The 22,837-nt window shown below is 41.9% G+C and overlaps 1 long non-coding RNA gene across 1 annotated transcript; it reads right to left on the reverse strand.

Annotated features, from left to right (window-relative positions):
• Positions 1 to 8,938: 8,938 nt before the first annotated feature.
• LOC124516029 (uncharacterized) lies at positions 8,939 to 20,054 on the reverse strand. The gene is made up of 3 exons (XR_006962957.1): positions 19,984 to 20,054; positions 14,757 to 14,883; positions 8,939 to 10,398 (listed from the first exon to the last, which is right to left on the reverse strand). It is a non-coding gene; the product is annotated as an uncharacterized LOC124516029 (long non-coding RNA).
• Positions 20,055 to 22,837: the final 2,783 nt, after the last annotated feature.

Below are 22,837 nucleotides of genomic sequence, written 5' to 3' on the forward strand. Positions count from 1 at the left end.
ATAGACATTGGCACCTAACATTAGAGAATACATAATTTACTCAAGCACACATGAAACGCTGTAAAAATTGATCATATATTAGGCCATAAACAATTATCAACAACAAAAAAAGTAAAGACTTGAAAGAGGTATGGAAGTTCATATACTCAAATCTTCTCTTTAAGAAACAAAAGTTCACCGAAGTCTTCTCAGGCACCCTTCTCTCACGCTGATACCACTGACACTTAAATATAGCTTCTTTCATTTTACTTAGTGTATACATGAGTCGTAATTACCACTTTACACATGTATATATAAGTCTCCCTCAAAGAAACCACATACTTTGAAGAACTGTATCTAAGTCAATTTGTCTTGCTCTTACAAATAAAAAGAGCAACCATAGGGGCGCCTGGGTGGCGCAGTCGGTTGAGCGTCCGACTTCAGCCAGGTCACGATCTCGCGGTCCGTGAGTTCGAGCCCCGCGTCGGGCTCTGGGCTGATGGCTCAGAGCCTGGAGCCTGTTTCCGATTCTGTGTCTCCCTCTCTCTCTGCCCCTCGCCCGTTCATGCTCTGTCTCTCTCTGTCCCAAAAATAAATAAACGTTGAAAAAAAAAATTAAAAAAAAAAAAAAAGAGCAACCATAACTAAGTGGATAAATGAAGGAGCAACGCGTTAGGTAGAGAACAAACTTAAAAGGAGGGCATCAGGCCAGAAGGGAGCATTCTCTTTGGAGTCCTTAATTTCATGGATTAGACCCAGCCCTTTGGATGTGGACAATTTACACCCAGTCCATGGATGAGAAGACCTGTCCATTGACAACATGTACAGCAGACACAAGGGACCTAGAGATGAATACTGGCTTCCCCATTTAATAGCTTAGTGAACTTGACAAGTCTCTAAGCCTCACTGGGCCAGTTGATACGTCTGCAAAATGGGAATAATATCCACTTCTCACACCTATTGTGAGAATTAAAAGAAAAGTCAATGTTGAGTGTACCTAGCATGCAGTAAGTGCTCCATAAAGGTTTCCCTCTCCTTTCCTAAGGGAGAAAGAGGAACTTACGTTCTTCCTCAAGAGTCAGGACTGAAAAAAGGAAAACTGCATCTCACCTGGGAATTGGTCATCTCTTCTTCCTCCTGGGCAAGGTCAGGGAGTTAAGGAGGCAGAGCTGGAGGAGAAAGGAGCCATGAGACATCAAGCCTTCCTTGTAGCTCCCAGAGTGGCCATTGTTTCTGCCTTGTCTGAACCATTCCCTCAACCATCCTGCCCTATGTTGCTTTCTTTTCTCCACACTGCAGATGGTTCACCATCTCAGCTAACTCGTCTTTCCTCTGTTCTGAGTCAAAACCTCCGCGGTCTCTCCCTGTTCTACGCAGGTGGTCATGTGACCCAAGACTTGCAGCCCCAGCAGCTCCAAAATCCCGTCTTCCTCCACACCCCAGTCTTGGCTCAGTTTTGGCAGGGCTCAGGTCCCAGGTGTGCCCCCTCAAGGATGGGTTCCAGCTGCTGTGGAGCTGCGGCCTTCATTCATTACAGCATGGCTTGCTCCTACTGGCTCAGGACAAGCTGGCTCCTACAGCTTGTCCTCGACCGGCATCTTTGTCCTGGGCTCCAAATCTCTGTACCCTCCAGCAAGAGTCTCCGGAAACCCAGCCGGGGTCAAAGTTAACGCTAAGCACCTCTCAGGATACATACCTGCAGGAACTCAGGCTAGGGACCACTGGACACAGGAATGGCAAAGCAGGAGACCTGAGGCACCAAAGAGGGGAGGCCCCCGGGGCACACTGCTCTGTGGGGAGACGCGGGATCGCGGGCCAGACCTGGGGGCGCGCTCAGACCCGAGCGGCCGGCACAGGGTTGTGGAGCCAAACTTGGACTCGGAAAGAGAAAGGGGTCCTGGAGCCACTGGGGCGGCAGATGCCACTAACCCCAGTCGGAGATAAGTAGGGCCAGCTGGAGTGCGTTAGAGTACCTGGAAGGTTCCCACCCTCCACAGCCAAATCTCGGCAGCATATTCTTTTCAGGACCATAGCTCCCGAGGCCCCTGATTTGGAGGTTCAAGTCCCTCCATCGCACCCGCACTCCGATCTCCATCTTCCTGCTGACGCAGGGTGCCCCTGTGAGCCCCAGTCTCTCCGCGAGAAACCGCGGCGATGAGAAGGGCCGCCCGGACTCACCGGCCGGCGCCGGCCTGGGCCAAGCCCGCCTCCGGCAGCACTGCGCCTGCGCCGAGCGAGCCCAGGGCACCTCCAACAAGACCCCGCGGCGCACCGCCCCGCTGCGGTCCCAGGCCCCGGGTGACCGACCTGCGTGGTCCCAGGGTCTGCGGAGGTTCCTCGGCCAGCCCTGTCGGTGCGGAGGTGGGGGTAGAAAAGTCACTTAAAAAAAAAAATGTTTATTTGAGAGAGAGAGAGCACCAGCAGGGAAGGGAACAGAGGATCTGAAGCGGGCTCTGCCTGGACGGCAGAGAGCCCGATGGGAGGGCTCGAACTCACAAACCTGAGATCATGGCCTGAGCCCAACTCATCTGCTTACCTATTGGAGCCACCCAGACGCCCTGAAAGTCATTTTTAAATTTAAGTTCCTGGGATCCTGCAATGGAAAAACGGCCTCCCTCCTTCGATGTGGAAGCTAGCCCCGCACCTAGGACCTCGGGGCCCGCGCCTGGCACTTGAGAGTCTGGCTGCTTAGGGGTTGGAGCTAAGAGATGGGGATACTGGTGCCCCTCATTTGGCCGGTGGTCCTATCTGGAATGTCACCGCAAAGGCTCCACTGGGCCGGCAGGTATTCTCAGGGTGGCCCTCCGTCCTGCACGGTTTTCTGATGCGTAGCCCCTCCTAGTGTGACCCTTGCTAACCCACTGGGCCCGTCCCCCGCCTCCAGCCAGTACGCTTAAGGTGATGTCCATTTGGCCGGCCCTCCTCCTTCCTGATTCTATACAGGCTTCCAATCTCCTGGCAAGCAGCCCCAATCTCCACGTGGAATCTCTTGGAAACCTTCTCACTTGGTTTTTGGAGCCAAACTCGGGAGGCGCGGGGCTGCTTCTCCAAGGCTGATTCATGGCTGCTGGTTCCCATCCCCACCCCCTCTAACTAATCTTGTAGTTAGGAATTGTCTAACTAATCTTGTAGTGGAAATTGTCAGGTCTGGGAAAATGGTTGAAGATGGAGAAGCCTGGTTGGCCACCTTTTAGTAAGTCCTGGAAGTGGAGAGGTTGTCTGGCCCCCGGTTATTTATGGCTCTTTTTATATTGTAGGGTACTTGATGCCTCACCTCTTAATCCTAGTTTCCATCCTGGGCTAAAGGACAAATCCCAGTTAACATCATGTTCTGTACCTGTGACTGTAGTAGTCACAAATATTCTGGATTCCCACTTCTTTCCAGGATGTGGTAGACCTGCAGTTTCCCATCCGTTGGAACTTAGCGGTGACAGTGCGACCTGTTTGGCCACAAAATACAAGTAGTAATGTATGCCACTTTCAAAAGGAGTCTTTTAAGAGCCAATACACGATTTGTCCTGTTTCTTTTCTCTCTGCCCCCAGAAATTGTAACATTCGATGTGCAGGCAGCCTCTAAAATGGCTCCCAGTTGTCCCCTGTGCACTTCATGTCTCTGACACATTTTATTAATTTCACAAAATTTCATACTTGCTCATTATTATTTTTGTTACGATAATCTAAGATCGGTGATTACCATTTGCTGAAACCTCAGATGACAATTAGCATTTTTAAGAAAAAATTTTTAAGTGTATTTATTTATTTTGAGAGAGAGAGTACAAGCCAGGAGAGGGACAGAGAGAAAGGGAGAGAATCCCAAGCAGCCTCTGTGCTGTCAGCATGGAGCCTGACGCGGGACTCAATCTCATGAACCATGAGATCATGACCTGCGTCAAAATCAAGAGTTGGAAGCTTAACGGACTGAGCCACCCAGGCACCACAAGCAGCATTTTTCAATTAAGGTGTGGATATTGTTAGACATAATGCTATTGCACACTTAATAGACTATAATATACATAGTGTATATATATACATATACATGCTTATATAGTGTGACATGACTTTTATATGTACTGGAAAACCAGAAAAATTTGACTTGCTTTGTTGCAGCAGTCTGGAACTGAATCTGCAATATTTCCAGCATATACCTATATTTCAATGACAACCCCTATGTCAGTTATAGGAGACTAAACTGCTGTCACAAATAGACTTCCCAATGCATTGGCTCAGCCAAAATAGAAGTTCCTTATTCCTCATTTCACAGTACAAGGCAGGTGGTCCATGTTGGTGGGCAGCTTCTTTTCCACGTGGTTTTCAGCGACATAGTCCATTAAGGCTGCTATAACAAAATGCCATAGACTGGGTAGCCTATAGCCACAGAAATCTCCCACAGTTCTGAAGGTTGGAAGTCTGAGAGCAGGGTGCCAGCATGGTCAAGAGAGGACCTTCTTCAGGCTGGCAGACTTCTTATTTCCTCACATGGCAGAAGGGGCTCGTGAACTCTGTGGGGCCTCTTTTCTAAGGGCACTAATCCCAACCATGAAGTCGCTGCCCTAATGACCTAATCATCTTCCCAAGGCCTCACCTCCTAATACCCTCACCATGGGCATGAGGTTTTCAACAGAGGAATTTTGAGAGGACACAAAAACCCAGACCGTAGCAATGATCCAGACTGACAGTGGCTCTACCCTCTTCAACACGTTGCTTCCAAGGTTTCTCTGGCTGACACGGTCCAGCCCCCCAGAGGAGCATCTCCACTCCCAACACCCTAGTCCAAAACACCATCATCTACTGTCTGGGCAATTGCCTCTTACCTGGTCTCCCTATTTGCCCTCTTGCCATCCCTACTGTCTATTCCCCACACACAGCCAGGGAAAAGTTTTCAAAAGTAAATCAGACTATACCACTCTTCTCGAAATCTTCAAAACCTTCCTATCACATTTAGAGTGAAATCTCACATAGTCTGGCACCTATCTAATGCACAGAACTCATCTCCACATCTTTCCTCCAGCCACACTGAACTTGCTGATTTGCAACAGGCTAGACTCACTCTTGCCTCAGGACCCTTGCAGGATCTTTCCAAGGCTCTTCCTTCATTGCATTCAGGTCTCTGTTTAAAGGTTCCCTCTTCTCAGAGGACTTCCTTAGTCACTCCAAATTAGTTTCCTATCATCTTCAATCTCCTTACAGGTTTTAAAAAGTGTTTTGCTTATCATTACCTAAGATGATCATTTATTTGTTTACTGTTGGGCCGCATGCTGGTATCTTGCCTTTTTTGCTCACTGCTGTATTATCAGTATACAAGAGAACAGGGGTCAGCAATCTACATCAGATCTGGTTTTATGCCTGTTTTTGGAAATAGTTTTATTAGCACACAGTCACACTCATTTGTGTACACGTCTTCAGCTGCTTTCATGCTACAGCAACAGAGTAGTTGTAACAGACTGAATTGCCCACAAAGCCCAAGATAATTAATATCTAGCCCTTTACAGGAAAAGTTTAGCAACCCCTGATCTATAGCAATTACTGATATATCAGCTTTCTATTATTTGCTGAGTGGATCTTGTACCATTCCTTTATTTTCTATCCTTTCTGAATGATTTGGTTTCAATCTTGTATGCAGCTTATATTTGGATTTTAAAAAACAATCTGATAGTCTCTGCTTTGGAAAAGTATGGATTTTCAGGCCTTTCTTTTGCTAAGACAAAAGATGGGGGAATAAAAAGTATCTCCTTCTCCCTCTTGATTAAAGTGGAACAAACTGGGGCGCCTGGGCGACTCATTCAGTTAAACAACCGACTTCGGCTCAGGTCATGATCTCACAGTTTGTGAGTTCAAGCCCTGCATTGGGCTCTGTGCTGACAGCTCAGAGCCTGGAGCCTGCTTCAGATTCTGTGTCTCCCTCTCTCTCTACCCCTCCCACTCCCCTGCTCATGCTCTGTCTCTCTCTCAAAAATAAATAAACATTAAAAAAAAATTTTTTTAATGCAGAAAAGATGGAGAACCTGATGCAAAGAAAACAGTAATTCCTACCTTAAAGACATTTGTACTGCTGCTGTGTGAAGGGCCTAGCTCAAAAATCAGACTACATTAATCCTTTCTCTGCCCAACATAAAGATAACTCTTAAACTAATTAAACGTGCTTACTGCTTTATTAGCTATAACTAGTTTCTAGAATTGAAAAAAATTATTTGAATAAAACATTTCGTGTTACAAGAGATAGTATTAGTTCATGAAATAAATCAATCACATCACCAATTTACCTTCTTTCTTCCTTTTCTCCAAAAAGGTATCAGCTTGATTGATTGATTGATTGATTGGGGTTTTTTGTTACTTTTTTTTTTAATTTTTTTTTTGCTCCTTTTTTTAAAATATGAAATTTATTGTCAAATTTGTTTCCATACAACACCCAGTGCTCCTCCCAACAGGTGCCCTCCTCAATGCCCATCACCCACCTTCCCCTCCTTCCCACCCCCCATCAACCCTCAGTTTATTCTCAGTTTTTAAGAGTCTCCTATGATTTGGCTCCCTCCCTAACTTTTTTTTTCTTCCCCTCCTCCATGGTCTTCTGTTAAGTTTCTCAGGATCCACATAAGAGTGAAAACATATGGTATCTGTCTTTCTCCGTATGACTTATTTCACTTTTAGCATAACACTCTCCAGTTCCATCCACGTTGCTACAAAAGGTCATATTTCATTCTTTCTCATTGCGAAGTAGTATTCCATTGTGTATATAAACCACAATTTCTTTATCCATTCATCAGTTGATGGACATTTAGGCTCTTTCCATAATTTGGCTATTTTTGAAAATGCTGCTATAAACATTGGGGTACAAGTGCCCCTATGCATCAGCACTCCAGTATCCCTTGGGTAAATTCCTAGCAGTGCTATTGCTGGGTCATAGGGTAGATTTATTTAGTTAGTTAGTTGTTATTTTTTGGAGAGCACCTAATTATCTCCCTTTTGCAACATAAGTTTTAAAGTGTTTCTGACACGTTAAAAAAGTAACCCTAAAATATAACAGACTTTATTATTCCTCAGGATAAGTGATTCAATCCATTTGCCTTTCTTGTGATTAGTGATATACTTGGACACATCCCTGAGTTTTGCCTTCTATTCACTGTGCCTTTCCTTTGTTGCTTTAGTTTTCCTTTCCTGTGTTCTACTGCATTTATAGTTCTCTTTATTCCCTTTCCTCTCCCTAGTGACTTGTGACATAGTGTGTTTCTTTTAGTGGGTAGCCTTCAGTTTTTGTCATGCATCTTCAGTAAGGTATGAATTTAATATCTATCCCAGAACATGGACTTTAGAAGACTTTAACCCTGATTCCTCCCACTTTTCTAATGGTATTATGTATAATATTCATTTCACCTTATTTCTAGCCCTCTCCCAAATTAATCCTTATTTAAATTACTCAGATCCGACATAAATTCAGATTTAGCAACATGTTTACAATTTGTTTGTTCACCAGTGCCTCTTCCCTTGTATTCCCCCCAGTGGCCTGATGTTAATGAAGGTTTTCTCAGAAAAATGAGATTCCAGGTGGTATTTTATTAAATAATTTTTTTTGTATTTTATATGTTTTTTTTTAAACGTCTATTTTTGAGAGAGAGAGAGAGAGGCACAGAGTGTGAACAGGGGAGGGGCAAAGAGAGAGGGAGACACAGAATCCGAAGCAGGCTCCAAGCTCTGAGCTGTCAGCACAGAGCCCAATGCAGGGCTCGAACTCATGAGCTGTGAGATTATGACCTGAGCCAAAGTCGGACACCCAACCGACTGAGCCACCCAGGCACCCCTGTATTTTATATATGTCTTTTTTTTTTCTAATGAGGTACATCTGGGTGGCTCAGTCAGTTAAGCATCCGACTTCAGCTTTAGTATTAGTATTAAGTATTTAGTATCAAGTATTTAGTATTGGAAACTTTGCGAGACACGGCTTAACTTTAGATCTGATGGATATTCAGAAAATCACTCAGGTATGGTAAGTCTTCACCCATCATCACCCTGCAAAAATGCTCGTGAGATTAAAACAATTCCAAGTTCACACATCTAATCCAACAACTTTGCTTGCAAGAGAAAACCTGATTTGGTGAATTTAGGTTCAAGTCCAATGCTGTCTGTACCTAAGCCTCACAACCACTGTAAGGCTTAAAGACTTTTTTACATTATCAAGTAACACTTAAACTTAAATCACTGTTGGTTCACGTGTTTCTAAAAGGAAAACACAAAAGGTACCTAATGTCAAATTATACAAGAGCTGGTAAGCACCTCAAGAAAGCAGAAAAGCTTTTCAAAGAGCTGGATTGGACACCTGTGCTAGTCACCTGGAAACTTCCAAACAGGTCTGAGAGACCTCTGAATCAATTTCCACAACAAAAAAGTAATAATTTTCTTCCAGAAGTTTCTGCAAAGTATCACGATGCCTAATTTTTCCAAACAAAGTACCCCAGTTACATGCTGCTTGAGCTAGGTTCTGTCCTACTAAGGTAGCCGTGCCAGTTAAATAGGATGGGCTTTTATTTACATGACTATTTACCTGAAGAAATGCCTCTCTTCCCGTACTAAGTGCTTAGGGTATTACAAAACACAGCTGATTTCTTTCTTCAGTATCCAGTAAATCAGGATTAAATACACACATACACACACGCTTTGGTGTTCTGCATAGACAAGAAAACAGATTACCTAATGTCTTCAGCTCAGCAGAGGCAGTACAAGATTTCATCACTGTCCCTGACTCCTATTATTTAAAAGGAGGCTCCAGAAGGCTCAGTAAAAACCTCCACGACTATTCACAGGTGCCAAGAAATGGTCAGAGATAAAATTCATAGTACTGAACTTCATTCTACATAATAAGGCACTGATTTCACTTATAATTAGCAATTCTGCATATGGTGATTTTAGATTTGAAGAGACAATGACGGTGTTTACCAGACATTTTACCAGACATAGTTTTGGTTTCAAGTTTTATTTATATGTTTTTTCTTGCAATAAAATATACACACCATAAAATGTACTATTTTAACCATTTTAAGTAATTCATGGCATTAAGTACAATCACAATGCTGTGCAACCATCATCATAACAGATATAATTTCGTGTAATGTGCATAGTACATATTTCAAACCTATGGTTATACAAATTTCTTAAGCAATGCACTTGTATAACTTGTATAAAAATCATAAATTGGGGCAATACATATATGTAATTATAGTCAGCTTGATGCCTTGATTTTTAAATTGTTTACAACTTCTTCAGTTTTATGATATGCAGTAAAATTCTCAACTTGTAAACTCAAAATCTTCTGTTATCTTCTCAATAAAATTAGCAGTTCCACTTACAGAATATGAATTTCAGAACATGCTTTTCCACATTCATCCAATTGGTGTTTTTTTTCTCATTATTAATTCTTTGCTGCTTTATTAAAAGGCTAACTGCACGTTCTCCCACATTCACTACAGTGAATGGACAGTGAGATGTGTCTTCCGGTTAAAACATCTCCCACATGCACTACATTTGTTTTGTTGCTCTGCTGTAGGAGTTAAGTAATGTTTAAGGAAACATGACTTCTTGATGAGGGTTTTTCCACAGTTCGTACACCCGTGGGGTCTCTCGCCTGTACGAATCCTCTGATGCATGACAAGCACTGAGGCTTTGCCACATTCTCTACATCTGTAGGATTTCTCTCCTATATGAAATCTAGAACGTTTATAAAGGGATGAACTGTACTCAAAGGTTTTCCCGCATTCTTTACATTCAAACGAGTTCTCGAGTGCATGAGATTTCACATGTTGGGTAAAGGAGGAGTTCTGAGTGAACAACTACCCGCACGGATGGCATTCATAAGGCTTCTCTCTAGTGTGAAGTCTCTGGGGGACCACCAGTTGTGCTTAGTGCACAAATGCTTTCCCACAATCACTGCACACAAAGGATCTCTCTCCACTATGAGTTTTTTGATGGGCTATAAGGTGTCCCTTACTGTTAAAGGCTTTCCCACAGTCATTGAATTCAAAGGGTTTTTTTCTCTTGTATGCTTTTTTTCATGTGTAACAAGATGAGACCTCTTTTGGAAGGCTTTCCCACATTCAGTGCAGCCAAAGCTTTTTTCCTTCTGTGCTTTTTTCTCATGTCTAATAAGACAAAACTTGTTTTTGAAGGCTTTTCCACAGTCCTTGTATTCATAAGAATTTTCTCTGGTATAACTTTTATTATAACTAAGCCAGTGTGAATTAGGTTGCAGACTCTTTCCATTTGACTCACATTTATGTTGTGTTTGTCTTGAAGAAATAAATTTTATACTCAGGTTACGATTTTGGACTCTCTTCATGGTCAGTGTTTTCTTAAAGGTGAACATATCTTGATTCAAAAAATTGTCTTTGCTTCCCTCCTGTCTCTCTCGTGCATCATCAAGTAAGCAGATAACTTCTAAAAAGGTATAAAATTAAACATTCCCAGTTACTCTTTCCAATCTCATGTTAGGAAAAGAAAAATTTTAAAGTCTATAATATCAACAAGGATGCCTATTCTGACCACTTCTATTCAACATAGTCCTAAAGCCCTAGCTAGACCAATTAGGTAAGAAAAAGAAATAAAGGCACCCAAACTGGAAAGGGAGGCATAAAGTATCTCTGTTCACAGATGACATGATCTTATATGTAGAAAACCCTAAAGAACACATACACACACACACACACACACACACACACACACACACAAACCTATTTAGAACTAATACACAAATTTGACAAAGTTGCAGGATGAAAAGTCAATATACAAAAATCAGTTGTGTTTCCATACACTAAAACAAATAATCCAAAAAGGAAATTGAGAAAAAAATTCTATAATAGCATCAGAAAGAATTAATTAGGAATAAACTTAACCAAGGAAGTGAAAGACTTCTATATGGACAACTACAAAATACTGCTGAAACTAAAGACAAGTAAACTGACTTCACAGACTAGAAGACTTAATATTGTTAAAAATGTCCATACTTCCCAAAGCGATCTACAGATTCAATACAATTCCAGGGGTATTTTTTGCAGAAACAGAAAAAAACAATTCTAGAATTCATATGGAACCACAAAGGACTCAAATCATTAAAACATTCTTGAGAAAGAGAACAAAGCAGGAGACTTCATACTTCCTGACTTGAAACCATATTTCAAAATTACAGTAATCAAAATAGTATAGTACTGGCATAAAGACAGGCAGGCACCTAGACCAATGGAACAGAAGAGAGAGCCCAGAAACAAACGCATGTATATATGGTCTTCAACAAGGGAGCCAAGACTACACAATGGGGAAAGGATGGTCTCTTCAACAAAGAGTGCTAGGAAAACCAGATATCCACATGTAAAAGAGTGAAATTGGACCCTAATCTTACACCACACACAAAAATCAACTCAAAATGTATTAGAGACTTAAATGTGAGACCTGAAACTATAAAACTCCTAGAAGAAAACACAGGGGGTAAGCTTTGTCAGGTTGGACTTGGCAAGAGTTGTTGAATGACTCCAAAAGCATTGGCAACAAAAGCAAACAGACAACTGGAACCACATCAAATCCAAAGGCTTCTGTGCAGCAAAGGAGACAACCAACACAGTGAAAAGGCAACCTACAGAATGGGAGAAAGAAATGTTTAAAAAACACTTGCCAGGTAAGAGGTTAATATCTCAAATCTGTAAGGAACCCCCACAACTCAATAGCAAAAAATGGGCAAAGGACGTTAATAGACCTGTCTCCAAAGGAGGCATACAAATAAATGGTCAACAAGTACATGAAAAGATGCTCAACATCATTAATCATCAGGGAAATGCAAGTCAAAACCACAATAAGAGAACACCTCGCATCTGTTAGGATGTCTATTATAAACAACAACAATAACAACAACAGAAAATAACCAGTATTGGCACAAACACATGGAGATAATGGGACCTTGTGCACTGTTTGTGGGAATGTAAAATGGTACAACCACTGTGGGAAACACTATGGAGTTTCCTCAAAATACCAAAAAGGGAACCAACATATGATCCAGAAATCCCACTTCCGGACATTTATCAAAACAACTGAAAACAGGATTTCTAGAGATGTTTACACTCCCGTGTTCACTGCAGCATTGTTCACGATAGCCAAGAGTTAGAAACAATCTAATGTCAATTAAAAGGTAAAGGGAGGGGCACCTGGGTGGTGCAGTCGGTTAAGCGTCCGACTTCAGCCAGGTCACGATCTCGTGGTCCGTGAGTTCGAGCCCCGCGTCGGGCTCTGGGCTGATGGCTCAGAGCCTGGAGCCTGTTTCCGATTCTGTGTCTCCCTCTCTCTCTGCCCCTCCCCCATTCATGCTCTGTCTCTCTCTGTCCCAAAAATAAATAAACGTTGAAAAAAAAAATTTTTTTTTTAAAAAATAAAAATAAAAAAAATAAAAAAAATAAAAGGTAAAGGGATATGGGGCACCTGGGTGGCTCAGTAGGTTAAGCGGCTGACTTCGGCTCAGGTGATGATCTATCTCATAGTTTGTGGGTTCGAGCCCCGCGTCAGACTCTGTGCTGACAGCTCAGAGCCTGGAGCCTGCTTCACATTCTGTGTCTCCTTCTCTCTCTGTCCCTCCCTGTCTCGCGCTCTGTCTCTCTCTCTCAAAAATGAATAAACTTTAAAAAAAATTTTTTTAAAGGTAAAGGGATAAAGAAAATGTAGTATCTACATACATACTATTTAAAAAAAGAAGGAAATTGTATCATAAGCTACAACATGGATGAACCCTGAGGGCATTAGGCTAAGTGAAATAAACCAGTCACAGAAGGATAAATACTGCAAGATTCCACTCATATGAGGAATTTAAAATAGTCAAACACGTAGATATAGAAGGTAGAACGGTGGTTGCCAGGGGCTGGGAGGGGTGGAGAGATGGGGAGTTGTCATTCAGGAGGTACAAAGTTTCAGTCACGCAAGATGAAAAGGATCTAGAGATCTGCTGTTCAACGATGTGCGAACAGTTAACAAAATTGTACTGTACACATAAAAATCTGTCCAGAGGGTAGATCTCCTATTCTGTGTTTTTTTTTACCACACACACACAAATCTCTCTTGGAGTCTACTTCCCCATTCTGGACAGCAAAACAAAAGAAATTTGTATTTGCCCTGCCCCTGGGCTTTAAGAAAAAATTGCTGAAATGGGGTCTTGTGGAAAACAATAACGACAAATAGCTTTTTCTATTTATAAACAAGACTTTCCAACCTGTGGAAGACGTGAAACAGGAACAAGGTAAAGTTACGATGACAAAGGATGCTAGAAAGCACTCTTAACAAGGACACAAAGTTTTGAGCTCTGAGAACAGAAGAGCCATGTCAGAGAAATGAAAGGGTAATCAGAGAAGCAAGACATAAAAGTATCATGGGGAAATGAGAAGATGTGGATTGGTTTGGAGAAGCTTAATAAGAGTCAAGGCCAACAACATCTAAAAACTAGATTATCCTGGGGGCCCCTGGGTGACTCAGTCGGTTAAGCGACTGACTTCAGCTCAGGTCATGATCTCGCAGTTCGTGAGTTTGAACCCTGTGTCTGGCTCTTATGCTGACAGCTCAGAACCTGGAGCCTGTTTTGGATTCTGTGTCTCCCTCTTTGCCCCTCCCCCATGCTCTCTCTCTCTTTCTCTCTGTCAATAATAAATAAACATTAAATTAAAAGAAACAAGATTATCCTGTTAGGATCTTCCTAATTTCCTTCATACAACTCTCTTTCTCCTTCCCCTGCACACAACCACCAAATGACTATGAAACCATTAACTCCCTTTTATCCGTAAGCACACTCCTATATCCTCTCAAATCATCCAAATCACGGCTGAGGCCTCTGTGTATAAAACTGTCCAACTCCACTTCCAGCTAGGATTCAGCTCCCAAAGCCTGCATATACCCAGGAACACAAGGAGGGGCCCAGAGGAACATTTGAGAGACCGGCCATAAATTTTTGTTTGCGTCTATCATCAGCTATTTCTACCACTTTTCATGACTTTGTCCTGAAAATTAACTGCTTTTTACAACCTCTTTCAATTTCCTAGATATAACACTCTCCAGAACCCTGCTTTGCCCATGACACCACACCCTTCAACTCAAAGTTTCCATTTTGGTTTCCACACTTATGATTTCTATTAACTTTGGGGACCTGAAACACAAGGCTTCTAGTTTATAGCAACATTTGCCTTTATATATTTTGAGGTCAAGGTCAATTCTGATGGTTACCATGAAGTCAATGTAACCTTGTCCAATGTAACAAATTCACTGCCAAGCTCAAATCCCTACAAGGCTAAGTCCGCTGATAATAATCATGTTAGGGAAATGGGGTGAAGATGGTTCTTCACTATTTCTGAGATTTGATTCCCTTCCACCAAGATGGAGTATTATTAGTGCAACACTCTAGACTCTTACCTCATTCCTTGTTTCTGAAAACCACACAATCTGACTACACTGTAAGAGCCAGATACACAGAAAATATCTGCGATCACGTTTAGGAAGGAAGAAGAATGAGGATTTGGGGAATTAAGAGAACAAAGCAAGGACCTACATAAAACAGGCAGCGTAGGAGCTCGGGCAGAGAGGAGAAGAGGGAGGTGGAAGCATAAACACACATCCTCTGTTTATGCTTCATCTCAAAGGGGATCAAGAGTCTGTGACCACTGACATTCAGGGCCAAACTCCGTAATGCTTTAGAATGTCCACAAGTCCCACAGGAAGGGCACTATGAGTACATGCTCAGTTACAGTGAAGAGTTAGTCACCACCCACTGTCCTTACCCACTGCGGTGAGGTTTCTAAAGTTCTCCAGCATCACATCCCAATACAAGGTTCTCTGATCACAGTCCAGCAGCTGCCACTCTTCTGGGGTGAAGTCCACAGCCACATCCTGGAATGTCACCAATCCCTGTAACGGCACATTCGTCTTTAACCTGTAGTGAGTACCGCTGGGGGAAGTGGAGGGGATTCAGAGCAATTACTCTGATTATGTTCATTGTTCTCAGTCTGCAATAAGTTATACAGGGTAACTAAAAACTATTATGTACTAGACTCAGAATTAAAATTTGTGAGAGAACGAAATCATATTCAAATTGCCCCACTACATACACATATACACACATGTATATACACACACACATATATATATACATTCATATATATATAATGGGGAGGTACAGAGGAAGAGAAGGAAAAAGAGAGAGAAAATATTAAGTTCACTGAGCATGGCCGTGGCCTCATGTATGTTTAGATAAAAAGGACACCAAAAATGGTCATATGAAAACCCCTACCGCATTTATAACAAATCTCCTACATAATAAACACTTATCAAATTTTTTCTTTCATAGTACATGCGAGGCAAACCTTATCTATGGAATTGTTATGCCTTATTCTCTAGGACAAGACCAATAATTCATTGATTGGCTACATTTTTTCTGACTGACCAAGATTAATCACACATTTGCATTCAACATTACAGTGCGCAGACCCTATGACCTTCATATCAGCTTTCTAAGTGTGTGTTCAATTTAAATTTCTATCTATATTTTTCCTGTTTCTTATATATTTATACTTTCCCATTGCAGTATATGGATTCTTGTAAGTCACTGCAAATTCACTAGGAAACAAAGTGAAATTTGAATGAATAAATGGATGAACAGGTGGACAGATGGATAAGTGTCTTGCCTAGAAATTGGTCATTTTCTGGTGCTCATGGGAAAGGATGCAGATCTATGAAAACAAGACTAGGGGGATTTCTCTGCTTTTCCAGCCTAGAAATAAGTACGGTACTCATATGCCTGCTAGAATAGGCTACTGATGAATGAAATGAATGACTATTCAAACAAGTAACACAAGTCCACATTCTGGAAGCACCAACTTGTCCACTTTTTTTTTTTTTTTTTAATGTTTATTTTTGAGACAATGCGAGAGACAGAGTGCAAGCAGTGGAGGGGCAGACAGAGGGAGATACAGAATCCGAAGTGGGCTCCAGGCTCTGAGTTGTCAGCCCAGAGCCCGACGCGGGGCTCAAACTCACCAGCCGTGAGACCATGACCTGAGCCGAAGTCGGACGCTTAACCGACTGAGCCACTCAGGCGCGCCCCACCAACTTGTCCACTTTTAATTCTGCTATGATCATAGGAAAGTTGGACAAGGATGTGCTCTCTTGGGTAGATGTATACATTTCTTCCCATTGATATATTACAATTTATTGTTAATTTCTTATCTAAGGATTTCTTTTCACCCAGAAATTTATCCTAAAGAAATAAAAACGGACGGATACAAAGATTAAAGTTTGGGCTCTGGAGCCAGGCAGCCTGGGTTCAAATTCAGCTACTCCTCTTACTAGCAGTGTGACCCTGATAGAGTTACCTTAACCACTCTGTATCTCACTTCTCTTATCTGCAAAATGCTGGTAATAATAGTACACATCATAGGATTTTTATGACGATTAACTAAGTTAATACATGTAAAGCATTAAGAACAATATATGGCACATGGTAAGCACTCAATAAAATTGTAATTATTTTTAAAAATAAAAAAGGCAAGGAGAGATAAAAAGTAATGTTTTCACATCATTCCTTACAATATGAAAACACTGACAACAGCTTAAATGTCCGTTAATATGGTGTTGATTTTTCTAAAAATGCTATAGAAAGATATTGTTATGGAAAGAGGTTCCATTTATATTTGTAGGTGAAAAAAGTACATTAAAGTACGTAATATGATCCTTCCCTGTATTTTTTTTTTAAATATGCACCCAGAGACACACAATCTTGGCGGTCCTATATCAAAATGTAAATAATTATTATTTGTAAAGACAGCAGGATCATAACTTTTATACTTGTACTTTCTAAATTTTTTATGAAGCATTACTTTTTCAGATACACGTACATATATACACATACACATAAGAAATAGATATACATACACAATTTACAAATATACATATAAACATTAAGCCAAGGTCTATAAGTCCCTACACCATTTTGGTTCCACCTCTTCTAATCTCATCTACTTTTTAAAAATTAATTAATTAATTTTTTATTTTAGAGAGAGAGTGAGTGAGCAAGCCTGGGAGAGGGGCAGAGAGAGAATCTTAAGCAGGCTCCACACTCAGCGTGGAGCCCGACGCAGGGCTCGATCCACAACCCTGGGATCATGACCTGAGCAGAAATCAAGAGTCAGATGCTCAACCAACTGAGCCATCCAGGTGCCCCTAATCTCTTTTACTTTAATCTTTCAATCACTCTCTGACAGCTCATCCTATCAGACTTTACGTTTTCTTGCTGTTCCTCCAAAATACCAAGGTTGATTACTCACGATCTCTGTACATTTCTTCTACTTGGACTGTTCTTTCCCTGGAAAAACTCGGATACTGCACAGCTCACTCTCTAAATTCTTAAATTATTATTTTTTTTAATGTTTTTAAAAAAAATTTTTTTTAAAGTTTATTTATTTTTGAGACAGAGAGAGACAGAGCATGAACGGGGGAGGGTCAGAGAGAGGGAGACACAGAATCTGAAACAGGCTCCAGGCTCTGAGCTGTCAGCACAGAGCCCGACATGGGGCTCGAACTCACAGACTGCGAGATCATGACCTGAGCCAAAGTCGGCCGCTTAACCGACTGAGCCACCCAGGCGCCCCAAATTATTTATTTTTTAATGTTTACTGTAGTGTTGTTGTTTTGAGAGACAGAGTATGAGTGGGGGAGGGGCAGAGAGAGAGGGAGACACAGAATCAAAAGCAGGCTCCAGGCTCTGAGCTGTCAGCACAGAGCTCGACGTGGGGCTCGAACTTGTGAACTGCGAGATCATGACCTGGGCCAAAGTCAGATGCTTGAACTGCGAGATCATGACCTGGGCCGAAGTCAGATGCTTAACTGACTGAGCCACTTAGGCGTCCCTCACTCTCTAAATTCTTTTAGGTCCCTGCCGACATGTCACTTAGCAGTGAAGCTTTTCTTGACCCCCTCATATAAAACAGCTTCTCCCACTGTCACCATCAGGCCATACACCCTTACTCCTTTTCCTCATACCACTTGCCACCAGGTGACAGGTTATTTGGTTTTTGCTTATTTCCTTCCACGAAAAGGACTCTGTTTTGCTCAGTGTGGACTCTGTTTTGCTCACCAAGCAACAGAACGGTGTTTGGCTCACATCAGATACTTAGCAAATGTTTGCTGAATGCATTAATGGATGAACCGCTTTTAGTGCTGGTTCTCTCCTTGCTACGCATTTTCAAAAGAAACTTATTAAGCAACTTTGGCCCAAATGAACTGTGGGGCAGGAAAAAGTCAACGATCTGGGAATCAAAGACTGGACTGGCACCTGACTTAGCCACTAACAAGCTGTTTAGTTCCAGGCACTCAATCGCGATCTCCGGGCTAGTTGCATTCCTCCTTAAAATGAGGAAGCAGAACTAGAAGTTGCCTAAAAAATCTTCTGGCGCTACCAGTCTGTGATTACTCCGTAAACTCTTTCTGCATTTAGGCAAGGGGACAGAGGGAACCAGTACACCAAAAGGCAAATGTAACAACTCCAACAGTTTGGAACCAGCCTTGAAAGAACCAATGGACCAATAGGAAATGAAAGGGATGCACTGGTGCTAATGTGTGTTTGTGAGAGCCCAGAGAGGGAGAGAGAAGGAGAGAAAGAAGGACAGGCTGGGGCAGGCAGATGGGGAGGGGAGGAGAGAAGGTGTTTAGGAAAGAAACAATTTCTTCTGTAGCAGTTCTTGATTCTTCCTTCCCTTGATCATACCCTCAATTTCCTCCTGTGAGTTTCCTTCTCCTGTGGAGCCTGACCACATACACCCAACTCTCCATTTTTCTGTAATTCTCAGCTCTCTCCTCAAACACTTAGGACAACACCTCTGAAGGCACTCACTTGTAATGCCATGAGTCAAGCTCTACTCTCACCAGATAGGTGGAATGAAAGATGATTCCTGTCTCTCCTTAAATGGGATAAAAAGTCACAGGTCAGGAGAGTCTTCCCAGGATTAATCTCTTTCTTCTTTCCTTCTTCTAGAAAAGATGGACTGGAGGACAGAGAAGCAACTGGAACCTTCGCTCTGGGCCCCAAGACTGTAAACTCACAATCATCTGTGGCCCTAGGTTGGCCTTGCGTAGATTTTTTTTTTTTTAACGTTTTATTTATTTTTGAGACAGAGACAGAGCATGAATGGGGGAGGGGCAGAGAGAGAGGGAGACACAGAATCGGAAGCAGGCTCCAGGCTCTGAGCCATCAGCCCAAAGCCCGACGCGGGGCTTGAACTCACGGACCACAAGATCATGACCTAAGCTGAAGTCGGACGCTTAACCGACTGAGCCACCCAGGCGCCCCGGCCTTGTGTAGATTTTAACCAGGGCTGCTGGAAACTGAAACAGGCAGGTACATGCAAGAAGGACCCACAGGTTCAATTACAGTCTTCTTGCAGAGACACTAAGGGTTCTCTCAAAAACAAACAAACAAACAAACAACAATGATCCCAGGTCGAAATTCACTTAACATTCACTCCTCTGAAAGAATACAAACTAACTTTATTGTTTCAGAGTACTATGCTGCAAAAAGGAATGAAATTTCAGGTAAAACTGCTCTGGGTTTGAACACCATCTCCTCCACTTACTACTAGCTGTGTGCTTTGAAGCAGGTAACTCCACATCTCTCTGTGAAATGATGAGGACACTTAACAACGCTGAGTAACCATGATAAATAAATGCACTTTGAAAAGTGTTTAACAGTGTTTGGCTTTCGATATGCTGGCTCTCGTCTCCGCCACCTTGAGGGGGTTCACTGCAGTTTGAGAGTCAAAAGGCTCCTAGAATAAGGTGAAGGGCAGTTCAACGCCCAGGCGTGGGCTCCCTACGCAGTGCACAGCACCTACAACACGGCGACGCAAACAGATCCGCCGCACCCTAGCCAGACCTGGGCTCCACCCCAGGGCAGCGGGAGCCTCGTCCTTCCTCGGCTTTCTGAGTCACATGCTACCGTGCAGCGGGGTTACCTACAGTTTTTATTTCCTTTGCATGAACCAACACGCCGGTCTTTGCCCTTCAACTGTCCCTGCAGCCCTTCACGATCACTAGCAGCTCAGCACCCAAGCACGCCGAGGAACATAGGCCACTTCCGGAGGGCCCTCCTGCGCGTGCGCGGGAATAACAACCCGCCGAGATTTCGCGGGGTCTTCCCGGCAAAGCCACCTGAGACTACATTTCCCACAAGGCTCGTGGAATTTATGTCGGCAAAGCCATAGGGGTTTCCCCTTCATCTGGTGGAACTTTCTAGTTTGGTGGCACTTGAGCTTCATGGAGCGCTCTGGTTATATTGAAGAGAAACGTGTATGTAATTTTGAGTTATTTATATAGAGATGACATATGGAAAATATATAGCATATCGACAGGGCAAATAGGAAACAGTAATTTATTGAAAGGAATATGTATCATGGCCAAATGTGATTTCTTCTTTCATTTTCTTTTTAAAAACAAACTTATTTTAGCAACACAGGAATAACATAAATATGTTTTAATTTTAAATAATTTTTAAATATTAACTGTTTAATGTATTAGAGCCCTGCTAAAAAGGTTCTTTACTTCAGACAGCCTAATTATGAGTAAGTTTCAGTCTTTTTTATTACGGTCTTGCTGTAAAGTAACATTGGCAGTCCAGTTTCAAGTTTCACTCAGGGAAAAGACTTTATAAAAGGAAAAGAGAAGGATTACCTAATCATTTTTGGCTAGCTACAAAAAGGAGAGTGTATCTCTCAGGAATCAAGGTGGGGAAATGACTAGTTTCTAGACCAAGTCTTAATCAATGAAAGCCATTTTAAAATTTCTTATTAGGAATGATAGTTTCTCCCAGAATGATAATTTTCCCCATGAATTATAGTGTGCAAAACAAAAACAAAACCCTTTTGCCCAGAGTGGGTTTGAGACACTTTCTCTTTTACATGGTTTTTTGTTTGTTTTTTGTTTTTTGCAGATCTTTTTACCTCAATCCTCTGCCCCTGCCCTTTAAAATAAAATGTGTGGAGGCACCTGGGTGGCTCAGTCCGTTCAGCCTCCAACTTTGGCTCAGGTCATGATCTCACTGTTCATGAGGTTGAGCCCTGAGTGAGATTGCACACTGACATCACGGAGCCTGCTTGGGATTCTCCCTCTCCCTCTCCCTGTCTCTCTCTCTCTCTCTCTCTCTCTCTCTCTCTGTGCCCCTCCCCCATTCATACTCTCGCAAAAATAAACATAAAATAAAATGTGTGTATACTATCAGGCCTTATTGTAAGCATATATCTAATATTCATTCAACAAAAACATGTTGATCAAGCTCATGTTATGTACCAGGCATTGATTTAGGTGTGTACTAATGAACAAAACAGATGAAAATTCCAGCCCTCATGGAGCACTTGTTGTATTTTATTTGATACTAATAAATTTTTGATGAAAAACAGGATATTTCTCCTACAAATTACTTAATTACAAAGGAAAAAAAATGGTAATTTTGCAATGGAGAAACCTGGTAGATGCCACCTTAACCAAGTGATCAAAGTTAAAATTACCAGTAATGAAACAAGTCAACATTGTGCCTCCTGTCCTGAAATGTTGAGAATATCACTTATGTGATATGCTTGCCGAAAATGCATTCCTTGAATCTAATTATGAGAAAACATCAGACCAACTAAACACGAGGGACATTCAACAAAATAACTGGCTTGTACTTTCCAAAAATAACAAAGTCATGAGAGATGTTGAAAGGATGAGGAATTATTTCAGATTAAGGGAATCTAAAGAAATGCAGTGGGAAAAGACCCTGAATAGCCAAAGTAATGTTGAAAAAGAAAATCAAAGTTGGAGGCATCACAATCCCGGACTTTAGCCTGTACTACAAAGCCGTAATCATCAAGACAGTATGGTATTGGCACAGAAACAGACACATAGACCAATCGAACAGAATAGAGAACCCAGAATTGGACCAAAAAATGTATGGCCAACTAATCTTTCATAGCAGGAAAGAGTATCCAATGGAAAAAAGACAGTCTCTTTAGCAAATGGTGCTGGGAAAACTGGACAGCAACATGCAAAAGAATGGAACTGGACCACTTTCTTATACCAGACACAAAAATAAACTCAAAATAGATGAAAGACCTAAATGTGAGACAGGAGACCATCAAAATGCTATAGGGGAAAACAGTCAACAACCTCTGACCTCAGCTGCAGCAACTTCTTACTCAACGCGTCTCCAGAGGCAAGAGAAATAAAAGCAAAAATGAACTATTGGGAATTCATCAAGATAAAAAGCTTCTGCACAGCAAGGGAAACAATGAAACTAAAAGGCAACCAACGGAATGGGAGACGATATTTGCAAATGACATATTGGATAAAGGGTTATAATCCAAAATCTATAAAGAATTTATCAAACTCAACACCTGAAAAACAAATAATCCAACGAAGAAATGGGCAGGAGACATGAATAGACACTTTTCAAAAGAAGAACATCCCGATGGCTAACAGACACATGAACAGATGTTCAACATCACTCATCATCAAGGAAATACAAATCAAAACCACATTGAGATACCACTGCACTGGTCAGAGGGGCTCAAATGAACAACTCAGGCAATAATAGATGTTGGCAAGGATGTGGAGAAAGGGGAACCCTCTTGCACTGTTGGTGGGAATGCAAACTGGTGCAGCCACTCTGAAAAACAGTGTGGAGGCTCCTCAAAAAATTAAAAATAGAACCACCCTATGACCCAGCAGTAACACTACTAGGAATACACTACTAGGAATGTATCCAAAGGATACAGGAGTGCTGATTCATAGCCCCAATGTTTATAGCAGGGCTATCAACAATAGCCAAAGTATGGAA

Source organism: Lynx rufus, unplaced genomic scaffold (genome assembly GCF_022079265.1).
Source record: "Lynx rufus isolate CCGP_SWC_20201006 ecotype Redwood Valley unplaced genomic scaffold, mLynRuf1.p SCAF_2, whole genome shotgun sequence".
NCBI classification, from domain to species: Eukaryota; Metazoa; Chordata; class Mammalia; order Carnivora; family Felidae; genus Lynx; species Lynx rufus.